General features: G+C 42.8%; 1 protein-coding gene across 1 annotated transcript in view; it reads left to right on the top strand.

The window, feature by feature from the left end:
* Positions 1–23,154, top strand: part of THSD7B (thrombospondin type 1 domain containing 7B) — a 2,969,219-nt gene that overhangs the window by 2,256,542 nt on the left and 689,523 nt on the right. The gene's annotated exons all lie outside the window — the stretch shown is intronic.

The following is a 23,154-nucleotide window of genomic DNA, read 5'->3' as shown; positions in this document are numbered from 1 at the left end:
CCTGCGAGCCCCACGAATTTTGAGAGCCTGGACGGACGCGTACGATCCTAGACCCATCCCTGCCGTTGTTTTAATAAACAGCAGAACCGCCTTGCTTCTTGTGTGTGTCTCATACTCATTTTTGGGAAACACGGGAGAAGTTGGGGCCTCCCAGCCCAGAGGTCCGCGGACGGCTCAGCGGACCCCGGGATAATCACCCCGACAGGGTGTTAGGGCCTGGACTGGAGCACACTGGCCTTTCACTGATTGGCATCGTGATTACAGGTGTGAGGCTCTTACTTGACTGTGAATAGATTGCTCGGTCACGATGGGCGGGGGTGTTAGGACCTACTGGAGCAGAGCTCACAGAGTCTGAGATGGAGTGTGAGGAGTGGGATAACTTGGTGGGTGGGGGTGTTAGGGCATGTACAAGGGTATTGTCTGAAACTTCCACTTGCATTTGCGCATCATGCCCCATGCAAATAAGGTCCTCTTATCTTGTGCCTAATTGCACATCTGGTGGAGGAAGGCTTGCACCAGGCAGGGTTAGTTGAAGGTGGCAGACAGTGTAGAATCTCAGCAGGATGTACATGCAGTGGGGAGCGGAGTGTTAAAATAGGTAAAGCTGGTAGCCTCCACAGCAGCTGACTTCCTCTGGCAATGCCAGTACTGCTGTTAGCAAACCAGCTTGGTAAAACCCTACCACCTTGCCCTTCCAGCCCCCACAAACCGCTGACATATAGCCCTCGTGAGGCACACCTAGGTGTGCTAATTTGTCATGGGGCACTGATCTGGAGGCACTACCCTGACCCATCAGTTGAAGAAACTAGGTGTGAGGTGCAAGCCACCATTGCTCAGGACTCCTGTCAGTGTTACAGCCTTGAGGTAGAGCACTTATGAACATGGCTCAGTCTAACTGAGGAGTCACAGCTCGGCCTCTTCTGAGCTCTGCTCAGGTCAGCCCTTACACACGAGAGATGACAGAAGAGCTACTTTGTTTATTATTAAATTCATGTGCGTCTGTCGGTGTGCCCACCCGTGTGACAGCCATGGGTGAACACCATGGTTTGCAGGAATTGCGGGGGCCTATAGAGCTGTGCAAGGGCGCATCCGGCTCTGTCTCTGGGATAGTGTAACCCTATATCAAATGCTGACAATACACAGGAAGGATATGAGCCTGCACTCTCTTTTAGTTAATAGTGTACATGGTGAGAGGGTTGCACAGAATCGGCCAAGAATCCTCACAGCCATCATTCTATTCCTGGTCTTATGTGATGAGTATCACCCCCCTGCAGGGGGTCATGCGATTCTTGGAGGGGAAGAGGGTAGTAACTTGCTACCTACAGGGCACGAATTGTAAGTGACTGTGGACATGACCTGGGATTGCTTACAGTTCTGCAGCATTAGTAATGCTCCTCTACTACCTGCCACAAGTGCGGGAGATACCACTGCCCCCAGCCTGAACTTGAGTTGAATTACAATATACTTCCCATATGCAACTTACTACCACAGCAGAAAGCATACTCCACTTTTCCCCCCACACCTGGCATGTGCATGAGTTTAATTACACAATACACTTAAACCAGCATAAAGCATCATCTTCCACCCATCTTGAGCATCACTGGGAGGTGCACACTGGGAATAAGGTGAACATCATTTCACTGGGAGGTGTGCAGTGAGAATAAGGTGGGAAGTGGTCTAACGAAGGCTGTCAGTGGTGCAGCAGTACTGGGGTTGGCTAATAGAGGTTGCTACTGGGGACCGGTATGAGTAAGCGAGGGGTGCATGGAGGTGGCTAATGGGGTCATGAGTCAGCCATGGTATGTTACGCTTGAAGGGTGCAAATGAGAAACCTGTGCTAGGGCAGATGGTTGGGCATGTAGGCTAATAGGTTCTGGTAACATGGAGCTGCAATAGGATGCATAGAAGTTGGTCAGTGACCTGTGCTTGGGAGTGCAATTAGGCTTTTAATGGAGGGTTACTACCAGGGCATTATAAGAGTTGGACTGCTTTGATTAACCAGGTCAGAGAGTGTGGGACTAAAAGAAGCTGGAAATGGGTGGTGGGGGCTAAGAAGAATGTTGCTGGCAAAGCGCAAGTCTATAATTTTCCAATCCTAATAGCACTTAATTGTATGTAATTGTGTAGCGCTTCATGCCAGGTTCTGACAGCTTCTAAGTGGTCTAGTAAATGAAGTCTGATGGCAAGGCCATTGAAGCTGTTAATGGTGCAGTTGCTGGAGGAGATGAGGGTGTGCAGATGCTCGTGATCTGTTTGTGGCAGTCTCCCTGAATTCAATATGCTCTCCAGGGAGTGGGCAGGTTTGCATGTTGGCTTCCTTTTCAATCTCCATTGAATGGACAGAGGATTCCACACATTCTGACTGCATACAATTACAAACAGTCTCACTGAGGTCTCCCTAATTTGAATTTTCAGCTGGAAATGTCCTGAAATTAATAGATGTACACAGGGACTCAGTCTAAAAAAATGATTTCAGAAAATAGTCTTCCTGAACTTACAAATAAAATGAGTTCAGAAAATAGTCTTCCTGAACTTACAGAGTGTCCACAACGGAAATCAGCCCATTTGTGATCTATAGAGCCAAAACTCCATAGTAACAATATGCTTGAAAGAGCTGCATTGTAATTAGATTACCGCACCGTTCTGCCACATTCAAACCACATAAAGCAAAATACTGCACCGACCCTGGTTGTATCACACAACAATGTCACTGTCATGCCAAATTATCAGTGCCTAAAGCAAAATAGTGTGCCCAGCCTGAGCATGAGTTGTATTGATTAATAGTTCCGCTTCATGACACATTATTACCGCAGAAAGCATAATACTGCTGGCCTAAGCAGGAGTTGTATTTCATAGTATTGAACAGCTGTGCCACACTTCCCTTGCATATAACATAATACTGCACATGGTCTGAGTTTAAATTGAATTGCATAATATTCAACTTCATGTCATATTACCACAACAGAAAGCAAAACAATGCTTCCAAACTCAGTACGAGTTGCATTACACAATATTTCACCTTTAAGCAAGGTTATCACCGCATTAAGAATAATAATAGTAAGGCCCCTTTAATTCCCTGACAAAACGACACAGGAGCCTCAGGATAGCGTGTCTACTCTTGGGCCTAGGGTGTCAACTCCCCTTTCCTCTACCTCCCAGAAGAGTTTTATTATATAATATTGCACGTTTCGTGTGTGCCACATTTCCACTGCAGAAAGCTTAAGCATGATTTTTATTAGATAGTTTTGGTCAGAGGGCAAGAGAGTTTTTTTAAATGTGTACCTTAGTGGGTAAAGGTGTGTTAGATGCTCCTTGTGTTTCTAAGTTCACCTTAGTTTGTGGTCATGTGGACGTTTAACTTGACAGTAGTGTTGCCTGCCTAGGCTTACTTCTGCTGTTTACAAGTGTCATTGACCATAAGCCATAACCCCTGACCTTCAAAAACCACCCTGATTTCTTAACTATATGTTCTCTTTCACAAATAATGCAGTTAAATGCATGATGCATTCATACGCATGTTATGCATCACGTCCTTCAAAATGATAAGCTATTGAGGGTCCGTGGCATCCAACGGCGCGATGCCTACCTGTTCATTTTAAAACTTTTTCTTGTGCATTTACAGGCACTGCGTTTCGATACTGTATGAAAAATCAAAACACTGTGTTGCGCTAATGAGATGTGCGACACAGCAGCTGGTGTGTAGGAAAACACAGGGTGTAGGATTATCGATTGAGCTGCAAAAAAAGAACCTGAACTCCATCTGAGCAACAATGGAATATGAAAGGAAAATATGTTCTAGAGTTCCATGTACTTAGACTTCATTTTTAGAGCAGCATTGATTTCAAGCAAACCGATTGGTCCATATAATCCCAGCCTTGTCAGGGAAGGTGACATGTACTTTGAATGTTCACAGCAGCTCGTGTAGCTCTGCCTCTTGATGCGCTATGGGTGTTGTCACACTCAGGTAGCCTCACCACCCTCCAGCACCGCCCTCAGTCCTCACTCCTGCACTGACAGAGTCAGGTGCACGGGACATGATTTTTGCTTGTTTTTTTTTCTCATCCTTTGTTCTTTTGATTTTATTTCTATGACCTCTGAGGCCTTGGATAGGTTTCTTACTTTTATTGAGACTGATATTGAACTTGTTGTTTGTCCCTCTATCCTTGAGATCTATTTTGTGAGATCATGAACTTATTTAAAAAATGACTTTTTAATCCATATATGTTTAAAACATGCTTCAAAGGCACTCATTTTGTCTAACGTCATTCAACATTTTCTTGGGGGATACTCCCAATACCCTCATAGAAGGGTTGGGCTCAAGCGCTGTGTTTGATCCGTCTGAAAAGTAGTGTGCATGCCTTTAGTTCGTAAGGCACTTTGCCGGAATCAGGAAAGTGGCTGGATCTGAGAGTCCCTATGTGTTTTAAGCTGTCTCTATTTATGCTATAGAATGACATCACCAAGGGGTGTGTGTGCCGGCTTAGCTAAGCTTGCCCCTGTGAGTTGGGATTGGACCACACTTCATTTCCGCCTTGCAATTTGAGTGATTGGATCAAGGCTGGGTGATGTCACATTTTATGATTTGCTTTACAATCCTCTGAGACCTCCCTTTATCCACGGGTCTCAAAATCTGATTTTATATTAAATGTGCATTTCTACATTGGTCACCTTTATTCAAATCACACACAAATATGTCATATTTTACATAGCAGCTATTCCTCAAAACCCTGCAGTGGTGGGATCTTGTCTCCCCTTTCTACAGAGTTTTATCCTTTTCGCTATGAACACACTTTCCAATTTGTATGCAAATTTTCACAAATGTACGTTTTTAACATAGGGATATGCATGTACATTTTCACAATTCTACCAGTAATATATTTTGCATAAAACCACTTATCTTGTTATTCCTGTCCAGAACATGTCACCCAGTTCTGCCGCCTCTTCACACATGCAGCCAGAAATTAAATTACAACTCTGTCATTTTTATATTTTTCACCACTTTGAATAACAAGTTATGAGTCTTTTAAAAATGTGTTCTTTGTTCATGTTTAGCAGTAGATGGTTGCTTGGCTCCGCCTCTTTTTGTCTCCCTGCAGTCCAGGGCATCCAGCTCCTTGCTTCTTCCTTCCAGAGGCCAATTTACGACCCCTTTCACACTTCCAGTTGCCTGGGCTGCAGCTTTGTCATTGTTCCTTTGCTTTCTGTAGACAAGATTCTGTTCTAACCTGCCATTAACACCTCCCAGTGAGTTTCTGCTGAGAGGAAGGCCTCCTTCTGGGAGAAAAACCTGCTTTTCCAGTTTTTTGTCAGCTTCAGCCAAGCTGATTAACTTTTATGCCCAGAAAAAAACACATTTGTTGCATCACATACAAATACATTTCTTTTTTGGCCTTAAAATCTGTGCAATCAAAAAGACAACTAAAATCTGTATTCCTTTTTGGCAACAATCCTGCTTATGTTTGCTAATTCAGCAGACTTTTTGGTTTTAGGTCATTTTAAAGCTTCCTCAGCACTCCTCTGACAGCTGTCATTCTAGGTAGCCCTGGGTACTGCACCCAGATTTTTGCATAGAGGCTGTCAGTTTTCAGACTTTGTATGTTTCACAATGTTTCATTTGATACATGGATTTTAGCTCCAGGCAAGATTGTGAATGTTGCAAAGTGTTGTGTTATAGGCATTTTGGAGTTTTTGGCAACAAAGCAAATGTCAATTGTAGGCACATTTTGGGTTTCATTTGCAAAGTGCTGCTTCTCTCTCTGCACTCTGTTTGCTGGTCATCGGACCCACTGGCACATTTCTGCAGGGTGTGCTCTATTCTACTGCACATGCACCATGGGTGGCAGGTTGTGCATCCCTCTTTTTGTGTGCTGAAGCACACGTTTTTTGTAGGTTTCTGGCACGCACAAGGGTTTTGCCACCATTGTTGCTGTTTCTTTCCCCATAACTGGCAGGGTGAGGCCGCATAGCAGAGCAGAGTGGGTCAATACATCCCACAAGTCACAAGACTGAGGTCTCTAAGCATGCTTTTCACAGCACCTCAGCATTTCCTTCTAGTATTCTGCTACCATAAAATCAAGACATGGTTCCTTCATCCTTGAGACTTCAAAGTATGGTATGCCTTGTTATCCCATTGAGTAGCACATTCCTCTTGGGATTTCCGAATTCCCAGGAAATATGCTCACATTCTCCACTGAAGATCAATGTTGACATGTAATTGTCTCGTACTTGCACATTGCGAATATTTGATGAGCTGGTGGCTTGGTATTTATTCTTGGAAAACTAGCAGTTCAAGAGCTCCAGGATAGCGCTTTCTTCAGATATAAAGTGCCTGTGTTATTTACAAGACAGCGTTTCTCCAGCTGCTAGATGTCTGTGCTAGTTGCAGATTTTTTTTTTTACAAACCTTTAATTTCCAGCAATAACTTCAAGGTGGAAAATGCCCTGCTTTTAAAATTCTGCCATTATCCACATGGTGCACCACGCAGACCAATATATTCATTGTATGCAACTAGACATTCAAGTGGCAGAGGAGGATGAACTGGTCAACGTTTAGGATATGGGAAAGCCAAACTGGTGGTGGTCAAACTACTTCTGGCACAACTCGAATTTTTGGTGGTTTCAGACTTGTGAACAATTCAACTTTTCCGAAGATTTCCTCCCAAAAACTTCAAGGTTACCCAGGAATAACATTTAAAGAATTGATGACCCTCTCAAGGGAGGCTAGGCTACTTACCTTTACTCACAAGGGTCTATAGCATGCCCCACCATCCTACTGAGTCCTGTTAGCCCCCCACATTGCTTTGGGACATTTGAAACCTTGTATTTGTCCTCCACTCTTTTGCAGTGAATTAAACCAAACATATTCTGTTGCGAAGAGGAAGCGGGGTTACGGGAGACATTTGGGAGCACATCGGAAGGATTGCTTTTTTGATAGGTGTAATTGGGCTGGTTTGCAACCCGGAAAGCCCAAGTGCATTCAATACATAGAGAACCTTTTCATGGTAAGGGAGTTGTCAAATTCTTAATTCTCACAATATGAATGTCTTAAAACCAAAAACTATTTTGGGTTTGTGAGGGATTAAGGGTGCTATGGTGTTACAGCATTAGTGAGGATAGAGGTGTATGTATCTGCAAGTGAGGTGGCATTGGAGTTGAAGGGGGCTGGAGGTAGGGGGCATATAGCAATGGTAGCATGTTGACTCTTGTGAGCTTCCACGAGCTATGAGTCATTGCTTGTGGTAATGGGTTAGGGAAAGTTTTGGATTTCGAAGGCAGAGAGATGGAGAAGTGGATGATGTGATGGTCTGACCAAGAACACGGTGTGATAGCACTGGTCAAGTGCTGACAATTGTGGTTTTCAATTGAGTCTAGTGTATGAACTTTTCTGTCGGTGGCATGGTAACGCGCTGACAGAAGCCAAGGGTGTTGAGGGTGTCATGAAGTGATGTTGCTGGGGGATTGTTTGGATCATGAAGGCCTAGGTTGAGGTCTCCAAGCAGAATCATTTTGGAGGAAGATTTCATATTGTCATGAATAATGTGACGTATGCTAAACTCGAAGTTGAGAAGGGTGGCGTGGGGTGGTAGATGAGGTGTATGGTGATGGTACAAGTGGGTGAGGGAGAGAGTTTGAGTAATAGCAGGTCAGTGTTGCCCTCAATGGAGGTATTGCACTGCTTTAGGGGGAGGGAGACTTGTGTTATCAGTGCAACACCACCTCCTCTCACGGAAAGTCTGTCATTCCTGAAGATGGTGTACCATGTGGGTAGGGCTAGGGAGAGGGCTGCGGTGAAGGGTTCATGAAGCCAGGTCTCTGAGATGGCTAGGTTGTCAAGGTTATGTTTATTAATTAGGTTGAAGATGTCTAATGTCTAATGCGAGCATTTATGAGAGCGCAAGTCAAGAAAGGCTTGGTGGATATCATGGGGTCAAGAGGGTGTAAGTCTTGGGGGGTGCTCCATTTGGGATTGGAGTGGGTGGTGTCTGCAGGAGGCTGGTTCATAGGTGAAGGTTTGTTAGGAGTATTGGTGGTAGTTATGACTGTCTCCTTCCATATGTGCGGTGCAGATTTGTTATGGATGCCATAGGTTGATGGAGGTAAGGTGGTATCAATCTTTGCGATGATGTTGTTAGGTAGCTTGAGAGGCAATCAGCTTGTGGGTCGCTGATGGAAGGGCTGGTACAAAGTCTGAGTCTATCGTCCTTGGCCTGCAAGGTTTGGGGGTAGTAAGAAGTGGATTGCACCCTCTCTGGGAACGTAATCTAGCGTTTGTAAATGTCAGTTTAAAGCCAATGTCGGTAAGTATGCTCAGCAGGCTGCGTGGCGGTTGGTGCTCCTAAGGTTTGTGCAGGCAGAGCTGTTGGTCAGAAGAGTAATCAGGCTGCATGAGTCTAGGGAGCGTATCCCTTTAGGAGCGCTGCCTGTGTGAGTATATGTTGGTGGGGAGCATGAGGAGGGTAGAGGGCAGGGCTGGAAGTGGCTCTGTTGTGGGCCGCTAAGTGGAGTACCTTGCTGTGTGACTGTTTGCTGCCATAGTGGACACAGAGCTGACGGCAGTTGCAGGCTGAATCGCTTCTGTGCATGCATGCACGCAGAGGAGCTTGGGGAATGTAGTTTGTTGGCATACAGTCAAGTGTCCTGGGCTGTATAGTGAGTGTTGCATGCACATGGTGTGCATGTCGGGGAGCTACAGGTGGGGATGGTAAGTTAGCGCATGCAGAGCTGTTGCTGGCAGAGTGGCTAGCACGGCTGCAGCTACTTGTGCTTTCATTGGGAAGACGTATGATAAGGCGGTAGCATTTGGCATGCAAGCAGTCCAAGTGATTGATTAGATGCAGACTGCACATAGCGTGAGTACACCGCTTCACCTGTAGCAGGTTTGAGGAAGCTGCTAGGGGTGGACAATGGGATCAATGAATGGCAGTGGATTCGCATGAAGGAGGGGGCGTTCTCACGAATCAGCGTGCGGTTATGGAGCGAGACAGGTTTACTGTATGGGAGCTGCTTGCATGTGAAAGGAGTATCTCTTTTGAGTCTGCTTCACGTTGTAAAGAAGTCATAGTGATATGTGGAGGTCAGCGATGTTAGCTCAGTGCTTAAGGCAGATGTTAAGCTAGTGTTATGGGGCAGTGGGATCACAGGATGATACTGAATGCGAACGTGTCATAATGCAGGCATCACATTGGAATCTTACATACAGTGATCTGCGAGCATACAGTTTTTGCCGGCATGCACGTGTGAAAAGTATTCTGGGGGGCTGTAGTTCCTGGAGAGGTGCTATCACGACGTGAGGTTTCAGCATGAGGCTCACATTCACATGGTGAGTGGCTCGTAAGAGCATTCGTGGATAATGGGGGCTGTGCTTGCTGCAGGGAACACAGTATGGCTACTGCAAGTGTTTTGCTTTCCCATGCTGGGAAAGCTGTTGCTGGAGGTGGGAATACACGTGCCTGCCTCAATAGGATGAGGTGAGATAGGATGGTCTAACATTGTGGAATCATGCTGCACATTAAGTGATAGTTTTGCAGAATTTATAGCGGGCTTCAGAACAGAGCTTGGGGGGAAAATGGGATCAATGTGCGACAAAATAATTTAACATTTAGTGAACCAGACGCATTTTCCTTAGCAAAGATACAATGTGTGATTCTGAGAGGCCCTTAAATTAGGGTCCAATAATAATGTGGGAGTTCAATACCTGATACGAAGCATGGGTAGCATCACGGTCAACATGGCTGAGACCAGGGTAGACTGCTGGTGGAGACCTTGAGGGATGGCCTTCTGTGGCGGCTGGCTTTGCCAGCCGGCACAGGGAGTTGGCTGCTTCAAGCTGGTTCACTAGCCAATCATGGTGCTACAGGCCCAGGACAGCCTGGGAGCCTAGTGTGCACCAAAGCACAGTGGTGGCCATCTTGGATGTTTCTGCAAGGCCTCGAAATTCAGTGCCTCTTGCAGGGGAGATGTGGTTGCAGGTCTCCCTGATCCAATCCCTGTATCTGTGCCATTTGCTTGTTAACTTTCGTTAACTCCGTTTTTGGTCCTTAATTCTTGTTATCATGCTCTCTGTCCCCCCTAGAATTAAAGTCCCACTTGACTAACATTGCTTTCAAGAAGGTGTGTCTATAAGCACGTAGCAAAAAAAATACATAGCACAGAAAGCTACTTTTTACGCAAGGACTGACATTTAGCAGTACACATAGTTTTCAAATTGGTAACACACCTTGGAGGCCAATGACTACACTTTTTGGGGTGCGAGCAATCCTGCTTTGCATATGTTCTGTCCTTTCTGTTTTAGAATTGTGGGTTAAAGGTGATGGTCTGCGAGTTTGCTCAGACCACTGGCAGTGATTTTTGATGAGTTTGAAGCATTCCAGCCATCACTCTTCAATGTTGCATTAGTCAACCCACGCGGGGAGATCTTCCCAGGCACAGGTCCTGAGCCTGCTGTGCCTGTAGACCCAACCTAAACCTCAGTGATGAGGCCCACTGAGGCCAATACTTGTCTGAAGTTACATTTGATCCATGCAGCCGTGATGTGACCTAGTAGTTCAGGCTGGACTGACCTTATTGTAGTTGGACAAAACCTGATTCGAATATGGTTTTTCCCTTTCTGTAATGTCGTGACAGACTGGAAAACGGATGGTCTAGCCAGCTGTCCTGAGCAATTCTAGTGGTTTTTGATTAATGTAAACCTTTCCAGACATCACTCTTCAGTGTAACATGTATGGTGGGTCAACACCAATTTAATGGGGCACCCTATAATTGGGTCTGATATGCATGTATTTTACGAAGGATATTACACTTTGTAGCACTAGAATGGTTTGTTTTGTGATGCCTGAGAATTGAATATTACGTTTTATGCAGCATAATGTGAATATACAACTTGGAGGAAACATCGTGTGTCGTTTTAAGCACAAAATGCAGCTCAAGTTCAGAAACAGATTGCAAACATTTGACTCTGCACTCAATGTATGCACGTCCATGGGTCATGCACACTATTTAACCAATTAACACAACATAAAATACCTGACAATCCCCATTATAACTAAGAAGCGTACAGGCCTGTGTGCATGGGCCAAAGCGTAGGTTTTCATTGACCCAGTAGACCCAACATAAATACTAAGCCAACAGCTCCCTCTCACAATGACAAAAGGTAAAGCGACTGCATCGGACAAACATACAGGGACAAACATACATCTGGCCTTTTATTATATTGTTAGAATTGCTAAGAAAATATGAATCATAAGTATAGTAACCATTTTATGGTCTTTGCAAATGTTACAATAGTTCCAATCGGCTTCCCCACCTAAGGACATTGCTATCAAGAAACACTCCAATAAATTAGTGTGCTTACTCATTCATTATCATAAAATAAGTTTTATTAAACATAAATGCACTATAGCCTTCAACGAAAATGTATATAAATAATACAGTACACTACAGTTAAAAACATACAATTAATTATGTCTTACACCCACATTTGAGACCCAACAAAGATGACTCTGTTCATTGGCTTATTCACAATGTTTGTCAATATAGCACACATGTGCAGATTCCTATTCATTCTGAAAGCCTGACTTGTCCCAGGTTTCTGTCCTTTATGGCTCAAAATGCTGGACATTCATCAGGGGCTGATAGATTGTGTACGTGTGTTCACAGTGCAATCCTGTTTTCCCTTCAGAATCAAAAAGTAAATCCATTTAGTTATTAAGTTTCTCAGTGACTCTTTTATAACATCATAATTAATCCCTTAAACATATGAAATGTTGATTTAATGCTCCATATCTTACCATAGGGTTTTGGAAAATGTCCCAATGACCACTTTCAACTTTCACTGTTGATGAACACGCCCAGAAATAGTGGTGGGGCGTATTTCATAAGACACCACAATGTAATTCTGCAGAAAAAACAACACATCCAACCTTCTTTTCTCAAAAAACCTTCATTGTGGTACATAACGTACCCAACTGTACCCCTTCTAGCAATCTATACTTCATAGAAATGGGTTACGCTAGAGAGACTCACCTCTCTTGTTCACAAGCAGCATTAGCAAATCTCTATGCGTCCCAGATGTCCAAAGAATTATTGATCTTGAGCAAACAAAAGTGACCTAACATATAGAGACACTCTTGTGAGTATTTTGTCTGTTTAGCGAGGTGGATGGCTCTGCATTCAATCTATACCTCTTAATGCACAGGAAAAGGAGTGCTTACTTACTTAAAAGTGTGTCTTAAAAGCATCTCGTGGCTCCCTCTGAGTTGTTTCGGCAGCTGTCCTCCATCAAATAAAGACGATGCGTACTATATGTTTTTTGAGACACAGCATCAAACAGCGTTTCTTGCAGACGTGATGACATATCTGCGTTGCTGCGGACGTAATTGCGTCATTGCAGCAGAAATTTGCTGCATGTCTCCAGCTGGAGTGTTTCCCTTCGTCCATCTTAGCCTACTCACTACTAGTCACCATTTTAGCTAGATGACACACTATATTCAATTAAAAAAAACAACCCCATAGACATACGCGAAAGTGTATCCCTTTAACGTTTTATCAGAGGAAAATGCCTCGCATCTTTAACCTCTCAAAAATATCATTTTTTCTCTACCCAAAAATTACGAGTACCTCTGAGTAGTGCACGCATTCTCCTGCTGGAGAGTTCATAAGGTGTCATTATCAGAAAAGATCTCCAGTACCCAATACTCAAACAGCCCCAATACAGTTACAGAGTTTACCGATGACTCGATGTCTAATAGATTCATAAATGGGCGCAGATGTTATGCAGCAGGTAGCAACTACGGAACAGAGCTCAAAAGCAAATCAATGGCAATACATTGCTGAAACGCAGTAGTTTAGCAAGGAAGAGTCTTAATACACCTAGAGTCACCAGTTCATGTTTCCTTGGCAGTTTTCATCCATCTGTAGTGCTCATACTACATCGTGCAGAAAAGTGAATATGGTGTTCCTGCCAAATTGGAAGATCATAGCATGCATTAAATGGAATGGAATGTTCTTATGATGGCTATCTAGCAGGCGAGCCAGCTACGTTGCTCTGTTGTGTGATGTGGCACTGTGACTCAGTTCGTCACACGTAATGTGACACATCGGTATCCTTAAACGAACATTACCTTCGCTAGCATCTGTTTGTAGGAATACAAATCTGTCACCCTGACACTTGGCCCACTTTATGGAAATAGCAATACTTTCACGTAATTCCTTCTAATACAGGTGTGTTTATGCATATGTGTTTGTGGCTCTTTCAAAGTTCGGTACAGTCACTTGCCAAAGAGACTTTAACAGAAATGAGTCATCTGTGCTATTTTTAGCACTCGACCCTGTGACTCTTTCTTGGAAATTGTCAGCCTTTGGGATGACGCGATTCTTCTGTAACTAGTCATCATGAGGCCGCTGTGCGGATGATCCTTAGACCTGTGACAGTAATGCATTCCAAGCCCGTTTTTTAAGGTTGAATGCTGACATTTTCTGCATGATCCTTGGGGTTGCAAGAGCAGAGCCTGTACAAAATGCACAGCAACCTAACTTGATATACATTTTTTTGAACTAAAGAGTGGATCAACTAAAAACGAAAGTAATTGTTGTTTGCAGTTGCTGTGGGGCCTTGTAAGACTACGTTGGATTTCCTTACAACTGGGCGTAAACCGGTGCCTAGTTGAAATAATTTTTTGTTTGTATTGTGTTTTGGTTTATACAAGTGTAAAAACGGTTCACTTATACAAAAAAAAAAGAAAAAGCATTATATCACCCTTGTTGTTTTACTGTCATTGAAAAGCAGTAAAAACGTAGAGCCTGATTCACACAGCGTTTTGCAATAGGATTGCACGATTATAAAAGGCTTCTGTGAATCTGGCCCTAAATATGTAATTGTTGATTTTTTAGAATGACAGTGTTTCTCCAACTCTATTCATACTGAAACATCTAGGCAGAAGATCCTGCAACCAAGGCAATGCAATCCAAACCCTCCCTTAAGTAAGACTGTTGACATTCCGTGCATGATGCCTAGTGTAACAAAGTATGGTCTGCACAAAATGGAATGTATTCTTATATTCATGCTTTTTCATAACAAAGTGGATCAAAGTAGATGTAAAGTGCTGTCACTGGGAATTACTATTGAGCATAATAAAAATGAATACCTAGAACAAAAAAGGCAAATACATGGTTCCTTTGATTCATAGTAATAATAATACTAATAATATTATAATTAATAACATTAGTTATAACATTAATAATAATAATGATAATAATGATAACAATAATGCCATTATTACTTTATTATCAACCACCAGTGCCAAGTCCCTTTGGGTTTACATTGAAAGGAACCTGTCCTTAAGGGGCATTTAGCAAGCAAGACACAAACAGCTTTGTACCAACTTTTCCTCCAGCAGAAAATGCAGCCCCTCATCCTAGAAAACAATGTCAGGCCTGCTTTCAAAGCCTTTGTCTTCTCCCACTTGGATGGTGGCAATGCCCTCCTGGCATTTCGACGTGCATGCTAGCACCCCGAGATGTGTCCTACATGCTGCACCATTGCTCATCAAAGGATACCAATTTTACCACATCAACTGGCCCTCTGTGTTGGTTCCCGCTGAGAGCAGGTATAGCCATACATTCCTGCTGCATCGTCTACAAGCTGTTGCCTTGAAGTGGCCAAGCCACCTTACTGAGAAGCTAAGCTTGACCGGAGACCTACAATCCACCAGAAGCCAGGATATGTAGTGTCTGGAATTCCTCTAGTTCAGGAAGTAAAGAACCAAAACACAGGCATTCTTTGTATATACACCCCCCATCCCGAACCTCCTTCACGTCAATACCATACTCACCCCCTCGCTTCTACATTTCAGGAAGTCACTCAAACCCTTCTCTTCAAGGAATGACTACTCCTTAAGACATTGGGTCCACAACTCCTCCTATCCCACACGAACCTGTGACTGGGTGTTCTGCTCCCCTCCCCATTACTAATAGTAATGTATTGAAATATTCCAATTAGCTTCTCTCACCATGTACTTCCCCTAAGACCAAAGCTAGACCCATACTCAATAAATATTATAATAAAATAATAATAATAATAATAATAATAATGATAATAATAATAATAATAATAATAATAATAATAATAATAATAATAATAATAATAATAATAATGGCAATAGTGTCATTATTTGTATTATTATTATTATTATTATTATTATTATTATTATTATTATTTTTAGTAGTAGTAGTAGAAGTATTAGTAGTAGTAGTCTTAGAATTATAACAATGCATTAATACATAACAGCACATGCTGCATACCTCTTGTTTGTCTTTGCTTTAATAATAGGTGATACTGTTAAACAATTGAATCGTGCTCACTTTATCAACTGTGGAAAGATGCAGATGAAATTCGGCCGTTGAAACAATCAATACTGTGACACCCAGAAACACAAGCCAGGGGCTCAGTTTTCTGAGCTATCGTACTTGTATGCAAATATTATATGATAATTAATCTTTCATTTGAAAAGATATATCACCACAATTGCATTAGAAAAATAGTCTTACTTCACATGTTTAAATTTAGAACATCAATGGTTAATAATCATATTTCCATGGTATATTCACTGAGAGCTGTGAAAATGAAAGGGAAACTCACAAAGATGCAGATTATGGCTAAGACCATTTGAACATGTCAAGCAGGTTAAATAAAAAAATAAAAAATCTTTCTACAATTTGCCCAATGAGAACAGTGAAAATAGTATTGTATTGTAGTAGTCATTTATATGGCACCTTTTCTCATTTTATGGCCTTAAAGCGCTTTGTGCTAGGAACGCCCTTGAGGACCGAAGTCCAGGTATGGGAAAGTTCTAAGAGGGCGTTTAGTGTTGCGCTGTTTCCTCTGTGGCGGCTTTTGATCACATGGAAGGGCCACCATTAATGTGCTGGCATGTAACTCTGTTACGAATAGTTGCGGTCTAGTGCTTTTCCATCATGGCCGCTGCTGGGGAAGTAAAATTACTCTGGCATACACAACTTGATGAGTTGCAACCTCCCAGTTTCCCCTGGTTTGCGAACGCTAGTTCTTGCTCTTTGCCTGTGCTTTTTCCACTTACCTTGGTCCTTGCTTGGTGTGCCCTCTCGCTCCTCCCTTGCTTTGTTGTGCTCTCCCTCAAGTGCTATTCTGGTTGTCTACTGGTCCTCCTGTTTACAACTGGACGTCCTTCCTGGGTCTCCTCTCTCTGGACCTCCTGGGACCTTCTGCTCTCGTCTGCTGGTGCCCCCCCACCCCCCTGGCTTACTGGGTCCTTTGTAGGGTTCCCCCTGGGCTCTCTCAGCAGTTCTTTTCCTTCATTCCCTGTTGCCTATGGGTGACTTAGCTTTCATTCATTAGATTCTCTGCCTCCAGCTTGTGTCCTCAGTTTTCATATTGTTTTTTTTTTTGCTTCAGATCTTCTGCTCACCTCCGCTACCTGATCGACTCGCAGGAACACTGTCTCCAGAATCTCTACTTGCCAAATCCTCCTTGTTTTTTTTTTTACCTTTCTGGCTTTTTTCCCTGCCTGACTAATCCGGAGTGGGAGCCACTAGTCCGCCTGTTTATCCAGATAGACATAGTGGCTTCCCTCCATGACAGACCTTACCTCTTCAAGGTAAGGAAGACTACCAAGAAATAGACAACCAAGAAGAAAGGAAGGACGGGAAGAAGATTTCACCAGTCAGAGGAATTCAGGTGAGGAGAAAGGGATTACTTCTGATTCTGAAGACAGTTTGGACAGTTTGAAAAGCCCAGAAGAAGACATGGCCATTGCAGAACAGGTACAGGAGCCTGTTGTGGCAGTAAAAGGCCTGACTTTGGAGGTCCAGAACCTTAATACAAAAAACGCGGTCTTGCGTCAACTGGTGTTAGCCAGAGAACATCATCCTTCGGATCTCCCGGCTATGGGTCTGGCTTCAGGAAAATTTGATGGCACTCTGACGAAGCTCAAGGAATCCATTGAGGCTTGCTTGGTTCACTCTACCTTCTGTGCAGGAACTTTTGCATAAGTCCATGCACGTTTAAGCTTCATGGTATCCAATACGGTTGGAAAAGCACTGGCTCGGGCTACTCTGCTGGTCACATCTGCCAACCCTGTCCTGCAGGATTACAGAGCCTTTTTGAATCTGCTCAAGCAGACCTTTGAAAGACCTGAAGTTGTCTATTCCGCCTGTGAAGACATTTTGGATATCTGCCAGGGGTCTACGGATCTGCTGACTTACATTGCCACCTTCAAGCGAATTGCAGCTGAAGCCGGATGGCCAGAATCTGCCCAGTACACCATCTTTCATCGAGGCCTGTGGGAGGAAATTAAGGACGAACTTGCCAGAACTAACAGACCCAATTCATTTGTCGACCTGCTCTTCTTAGTTGTGCAGATTGATTATGTCTATCAGAAAGACAAGTGGAAAGACAAAGAGGTAGAGGCACCTTCCCTAATCCATCGGAGCCCACCCCTTTTATCCCTCCTCCAGCACGAGCTTCAAGTGACAAACCAAGTTGGAGCCGCCCGAGGAAACCTGACTCCGGAAGAGAGGAAGCGGAGAAAAGAAAAGGGATTGTGCATATATTGTGAATCCAATGTACACCTGCTAAGAGATTATCCGGAAGTACCACCACGCCGCTCGGGAAACTACAACACTCGGTCCTAACATGGACGAAGTACCAGCTTCATCTATCCTGTCCGTATACATCCTTATCTATGTCCTCTACACCTGATGACAACAAATTTTATGGTGGTTTCACTTCAACTCTCAGTCGACCAAAGGAAGATCGATGCCCTAGCTCTGATCGATTGTGGTGCTTCAGGCAATTTTATTGACACTGTCTGAGCTGAAAAGGAGAGAATCCCAAGACTGGGGACGAAAGAAGACCAGAAGGTTGAAAGTGTTGATGGAAGACCTCTCAGCTTGGGTCGCATCACTCATACCACAGAGGTCCTCCAGGTGTCCATATTCCAAAACCATGAAGCTTTACACGTCAATATCATCCGAGCAGCCCATTTCCCCATGATCTTGGGGATAACCTGGTTAAGAAGACCCAATAAGACCATTGACTGGGCCAATAACCTTTTGCCGTTCAACTCTGTTTATTATCTCAAACACTGTTTGGAGGATTCCCCAAAGGTTCCTGTCAAACCATCATTACCCACTGGTATTGTAGGCGTCCATTGCATCCCATCTAATCTGGCAGGTTTTTCGGATGTCTTTCAAGATAAGGTTATCAAAGATCTCCCACGTCATCGCCCTGAGGACTGTGCCATTGAGCTGGCACCAGAGGCATTGGTACTGTTTGGCTGTATGTATCCTCTTTCTCTCTCTGAAAAGAAAGCCCTCAGGGAATATCTGGAGTCTAATTTTCAGAATGGCCTTATCCAACCCACCCATTCGCCTACAGGATCATCCTTGTTCTTCATCCCCAAGAAAGCCTCTAAAGAGCTCACACCTTGTGATGATTACAGGGGCCTTAACAGGGTCACTGTGCAAGACCGATATCCCATGCCACTTATCCGTGACTTTCTGGAAGCGGTTCAGGGGGCTGTGGTGTTTTCGAAGCTGGAGTTGCACAGAGCCTACCATATTTTGCATATTTGTGCCGGAGATGAGTGGAAGATGCCTTGCAAACCCCTTTTGGGCACTATGAATACCATGTAATGCCCTTTGGATTGGTCAACGCACTGGCAGTCTTTCAACGCTTCATGGACAGACTATTTTCGGACATGCTGTTTCATTCTGTTATCGTCTACCTTGATGATATACTGATTTTCTCAACTTCACATCTGGAACACCAGAAACATCTCTGAGAAGTTCTACAACATCTTCGGGACAACCAATTCCTTGTCAATCCGGAAAAGTGTGTGTTCGAACTCTCAAATGTTCCCTATCTGGGCTTTCTATTGACCGATCAAGAGGTGGAAATGGACCCTCGTAAGGTGACGGCCATACTTGATTGACCATCCCCCACGTCAGTAAAGGACATTCAGCAATTTCTAGGTCTCGCCAACTTTTATCAAAGGTTTATCCCTGGATTCTCTGGAGTGGTTCTCCCCATCATATCCTTCCTGAAGCAGGAAACCTGCTTCGGGTGGAACGAAGCAGCAGAAACAGCATTCAAGCAACTCAAAGCACTATTCACCTCAGCTCCAGTCTTACACCAGCCGGACCTAACACTTCCATTCGTAATTGAGTCTGATGCTTTGGCTGCAGCAGTGGGAGCAGTTATCTTACAGGAAAAAGAAGGCAAAGAACATCCCATTGCCTACTTGTCAAAGACTCTGTCCTCAAGCAAAAGGAACTACTCCATAATTGAAAGGGACTAATTAGCCATGAAATCTTCATGCGAAGAATGGCGACATCTCCTGCAAGAAAGTTCTCATCCTTTTGACATTTGGACAGATCACCGGAATTTGAGAGTTTTACAACAGCTGGAATGTGTTAATCCTAGACAGACTCGATGGGCTCATTGCTTTGCTCAATACAACTTCTCCATCTCTTATATTCCAGGAAGTCATAACCTCTTGGCAGATGTTCTATCTCATGGACACTCTGCTGGTCCGTCTTCACCCCTCTCTCTCTTTCAACGAAACAGGTTACTCTTCCAGTTATCCTCATTTTTACAAGAGGTCAAGGAAGCTGTGGTCTCCTTACCACCAGGATTCCTCAGAAATCCGAGACTTAACAATCAAAAGAAAGAAAGTCTTTGTTTTTGTGAACAACCACTTATACTTAACTAATATGTCTCTGCAAATACAATTGCTTTCCTGGTGTCATAAAAGCAAAGTGGCAGGGCATCAAGGTTTTTCCAAACCTCTAGAACTCATCCAATTGAGCTTTTGGTGGCCGTCTATAGAATCTGATGTTCTGATCTACACCCAAGCCTGCCCTATCTGTTCCCAAAGCAAATACTGCACTTAGAAGCCCTTAGGACTGCTCGAACAAATCCCAGTTTCCACAAGGCCTTAGAATCATCTGTTAAAGACTCCAATCAAGCAGTCCCACTAAGTCAATGCCTTGTCTGGGATTTCTCAAGGGAAGCCCTTATTTATATATTTTTACGACCAGTTTGTGTACTCTGGATGACAACCCTTACATAACACCCCTCTCTTAGAATCCCCCTGACCCCACTGAGCCAAGAAGTAAGTTTGTTTTGCAAATTTAAAAGGTTTATTTGAGAATTAAACAATATATATAAATATATTCAGTGAAAAAACTTTGTTAAAGGGACGTTATGGTTAAGTTGCGCTATTAAAAACCTATGAAATTCAGTGAAAAAAACTTTGTTAAAGGGACGTTATGGTTAAGTTGCGCTACTAAAAACCTATGAAATTCAGTGAAAAAACTTTGTTAAAGGGACTTTATGGTTCCAAGTAAAACCGAAAAACCCTTGAAATTCGCCAGTTATGGTAAGCTAAGCAACCATAACTCGCGCCACCACCGTGCACTGCTAAGACTAACACCCAGGACATCAAAGATGACATCACAAATGTCATTGATGACATCACTGATGACATCACATGTGTATGTACTTCTCATGAAATATGTGTAAAAGGGATTCTTATTATGTTGCGAAAAAAGTGTCAAGAATCATTGCAAGAAATATACCCTAATAAGTGCATTGAACGATGCATTGATATAAATAGCATCCTATTATGGGGTTCTATCTAGTATACTAAGCTACTCATGCAGAAACATAACATTGTGTGCAGCGTAAAAGATGAAGGTATGCTATTCGTAATGTTAATATGTTGAATAATTAAATGATAATTGTTTTCTTAATAGATTTTTGTGTACTGTGAAACATGTAATAAGTAGCTAAGGTCCTTCTTCACCTAATACCAATCATGTTGAAACCCCAAATTCTCCTGTTTTTGTTTCTGTTTCTGCCTCACCTTCTCTGTCATAAATTATATATCAATACCAAATTGTGAATCCATTCCATTTCAGCAACTTGTACAAAATGCAAACCATGGTAGATTATGCTCTACCTGCAATTCAGATAATCGCTCCACGTTAGTAATACAAACACATAGTAAATACGTAATACTAATGCTTCTACGTTACAATGCAGATGGTACCAAAAACAACTGCAAGCTGACTGGATTCACACATAGTCAAATATCACTTGGCAAGAAAACCTTCACAACAATAGGTATAATCTACCACGCAGGAGCCACAACCAATTCAGGGCACTACACGGCATATATAAAAACGAAATGTGGATGGTTTGAATGTAATCATAGTATCATTACTCTAAAGCAGAGATTACCAGCAAATCTTACAAACGCTTATTTGATGTTCTTAAAACCAAAATTTGATAAATAAACTGTATTTAAACCTTTAAGTAAATTTGTGTTAAACAAATATAAACTGTTAGAATACTCCAAAAGCTATCTAACAGCTCAAAGATTCTACAACAACTAATCAGATAAATGAATACCACTAAATTAGGCCAAAAAATACACAGTTAGAATACACCAATTGGTATCTAACTGTCCCGAAATATAACAATATCCAAATAGATAAATCAAAACCACTAAAATATATTAAAAAAATAGACAGTTAGAATACGCCAATTGGTATCTAACTGCTCCAAAATTTTATAATATCAAAACAAATGAAGAATCTGTTACTGCTCCAAAAAAAATACAACAAAGCAAAGTATAAAGCATTAGCCAGAAACAACAAGTGAACACTGAAAACAAACAAACAAATAAACTGTAGCATAACAGAAAAAGGTTTTTTTTTTTAATCCAACATGGATTTTTTTTTCTCCCACAGACCCAATGATTTTAGCAACAAATACAGAAACTGAGCAAATTGCACAGTACTCTGATTTGTACTCTACTAAATATGAGGGTCAAAAAAAATAAAAGTATATTGCTTATACAATGTGATAAGTCATTACAAAATACTAATACTAACATGCTATTTTCTTTTATCACAGAAATGAAGAAGAAAAACATGGACTCCCATTACTAGACCAAACAGTAAGTATACAATAATAAGGACAACCATAGCAGCATATCACATCCATAGTATCTAATACCTTTGTTCCTTATACATTTGTTTTTCACCCAAAGTTATAAGCAAATATGAATGTGATATGCTGCTGTGGTTGTTGCCAGGGCATACAGTCAAATGGCCATGCACCCAAGACTCTATGCCCTGGCAACAACCACCGCAGCATATCACATCCATAGAGTCAAACATTTCAACTATGATCTATGGGAAACTTTTAATGTCCGCAAACAATGTGAGTGTTCTTAGAACACTTTGAACTTGCCAGCGAACAATACGGACACCGTTTTCAGGACACCCCCTACGAACATTTCAGAACAACGCGATAGTTCTTAGAACACTTTCAACTTAACAGCGAACAATACGGACAGCGTCCTCAGGACACCCCCTACGAACACTCCCCGGACACCGCGAGTGTTCTTAGAAGTGTCTTCCGAACACCACCATCTTGTTTATTTGCGAACATTTCAGGACACCGCAAGTGTTCTCAGGACACATTCAACTTGACAGAGAACCATACATTTGTTTTTCACCTAAAGTTATAAGCAAATATGAATGTGATATGCTGCGGTGGTTGTTGCCAGGGCATACAGTCTTGGGTGCATGGCCAAATGGCCATGCACCCAAGACTCTATGCCCTGGCAACAACCACCGCAGCATATCACATCCATAGAGTCAAACATTTCAACTATGATCTATGGGAAACTTTTAATGTCCGCGAACAATGTGAGTGTTCTTAGAACACTTTGAACTTGCCAGCGAACAATACGGACACCGTTTTCAGGACACCCCCTATGAACATTTCAGAACAATGCGATAGTTCTTAGAACACTTTCAACTTAACAACGAACAATACCGACAGCGTCCTAAGGACACCCCCTACGAACATTCCAGGACACCGGGAGTGTTCTCAAAAACGTCTTCAGAACACCCCCATTTTGTTTATTTGCGAACATTTCAGGACACCGCGGGTGTTCTTAGAACACATTCAACTTGACAGAGAACAATACGGACAGCGTCCTCAGGACACCCCCTACGAACATTCCAGGACACCGGGCGTGTTCTTAGAAGCGTCTTCAGAACACCACCATCTTGTTTATTTGCGAACATTTCAGGATACCACGA

Source organism: Ambystoma mexicanum, chromosome 9 (assembly GCF_040938575.1).
Source record: "Ambystoma mexicanum isolate Mex_15411 chromosome 9, UKY_AmexF1_1, whole genome shotgun sequence".
NCBI classification, from domain to species: Eukaryota; Metazoa; Chordata; class Amphibia; order Caudata; family Ambystomatidae; genus Ambystoma; species Ambystoma mexicanum.
This window is presented reverse-complemented; position numbering and strand designations above follow the sequence as displayed.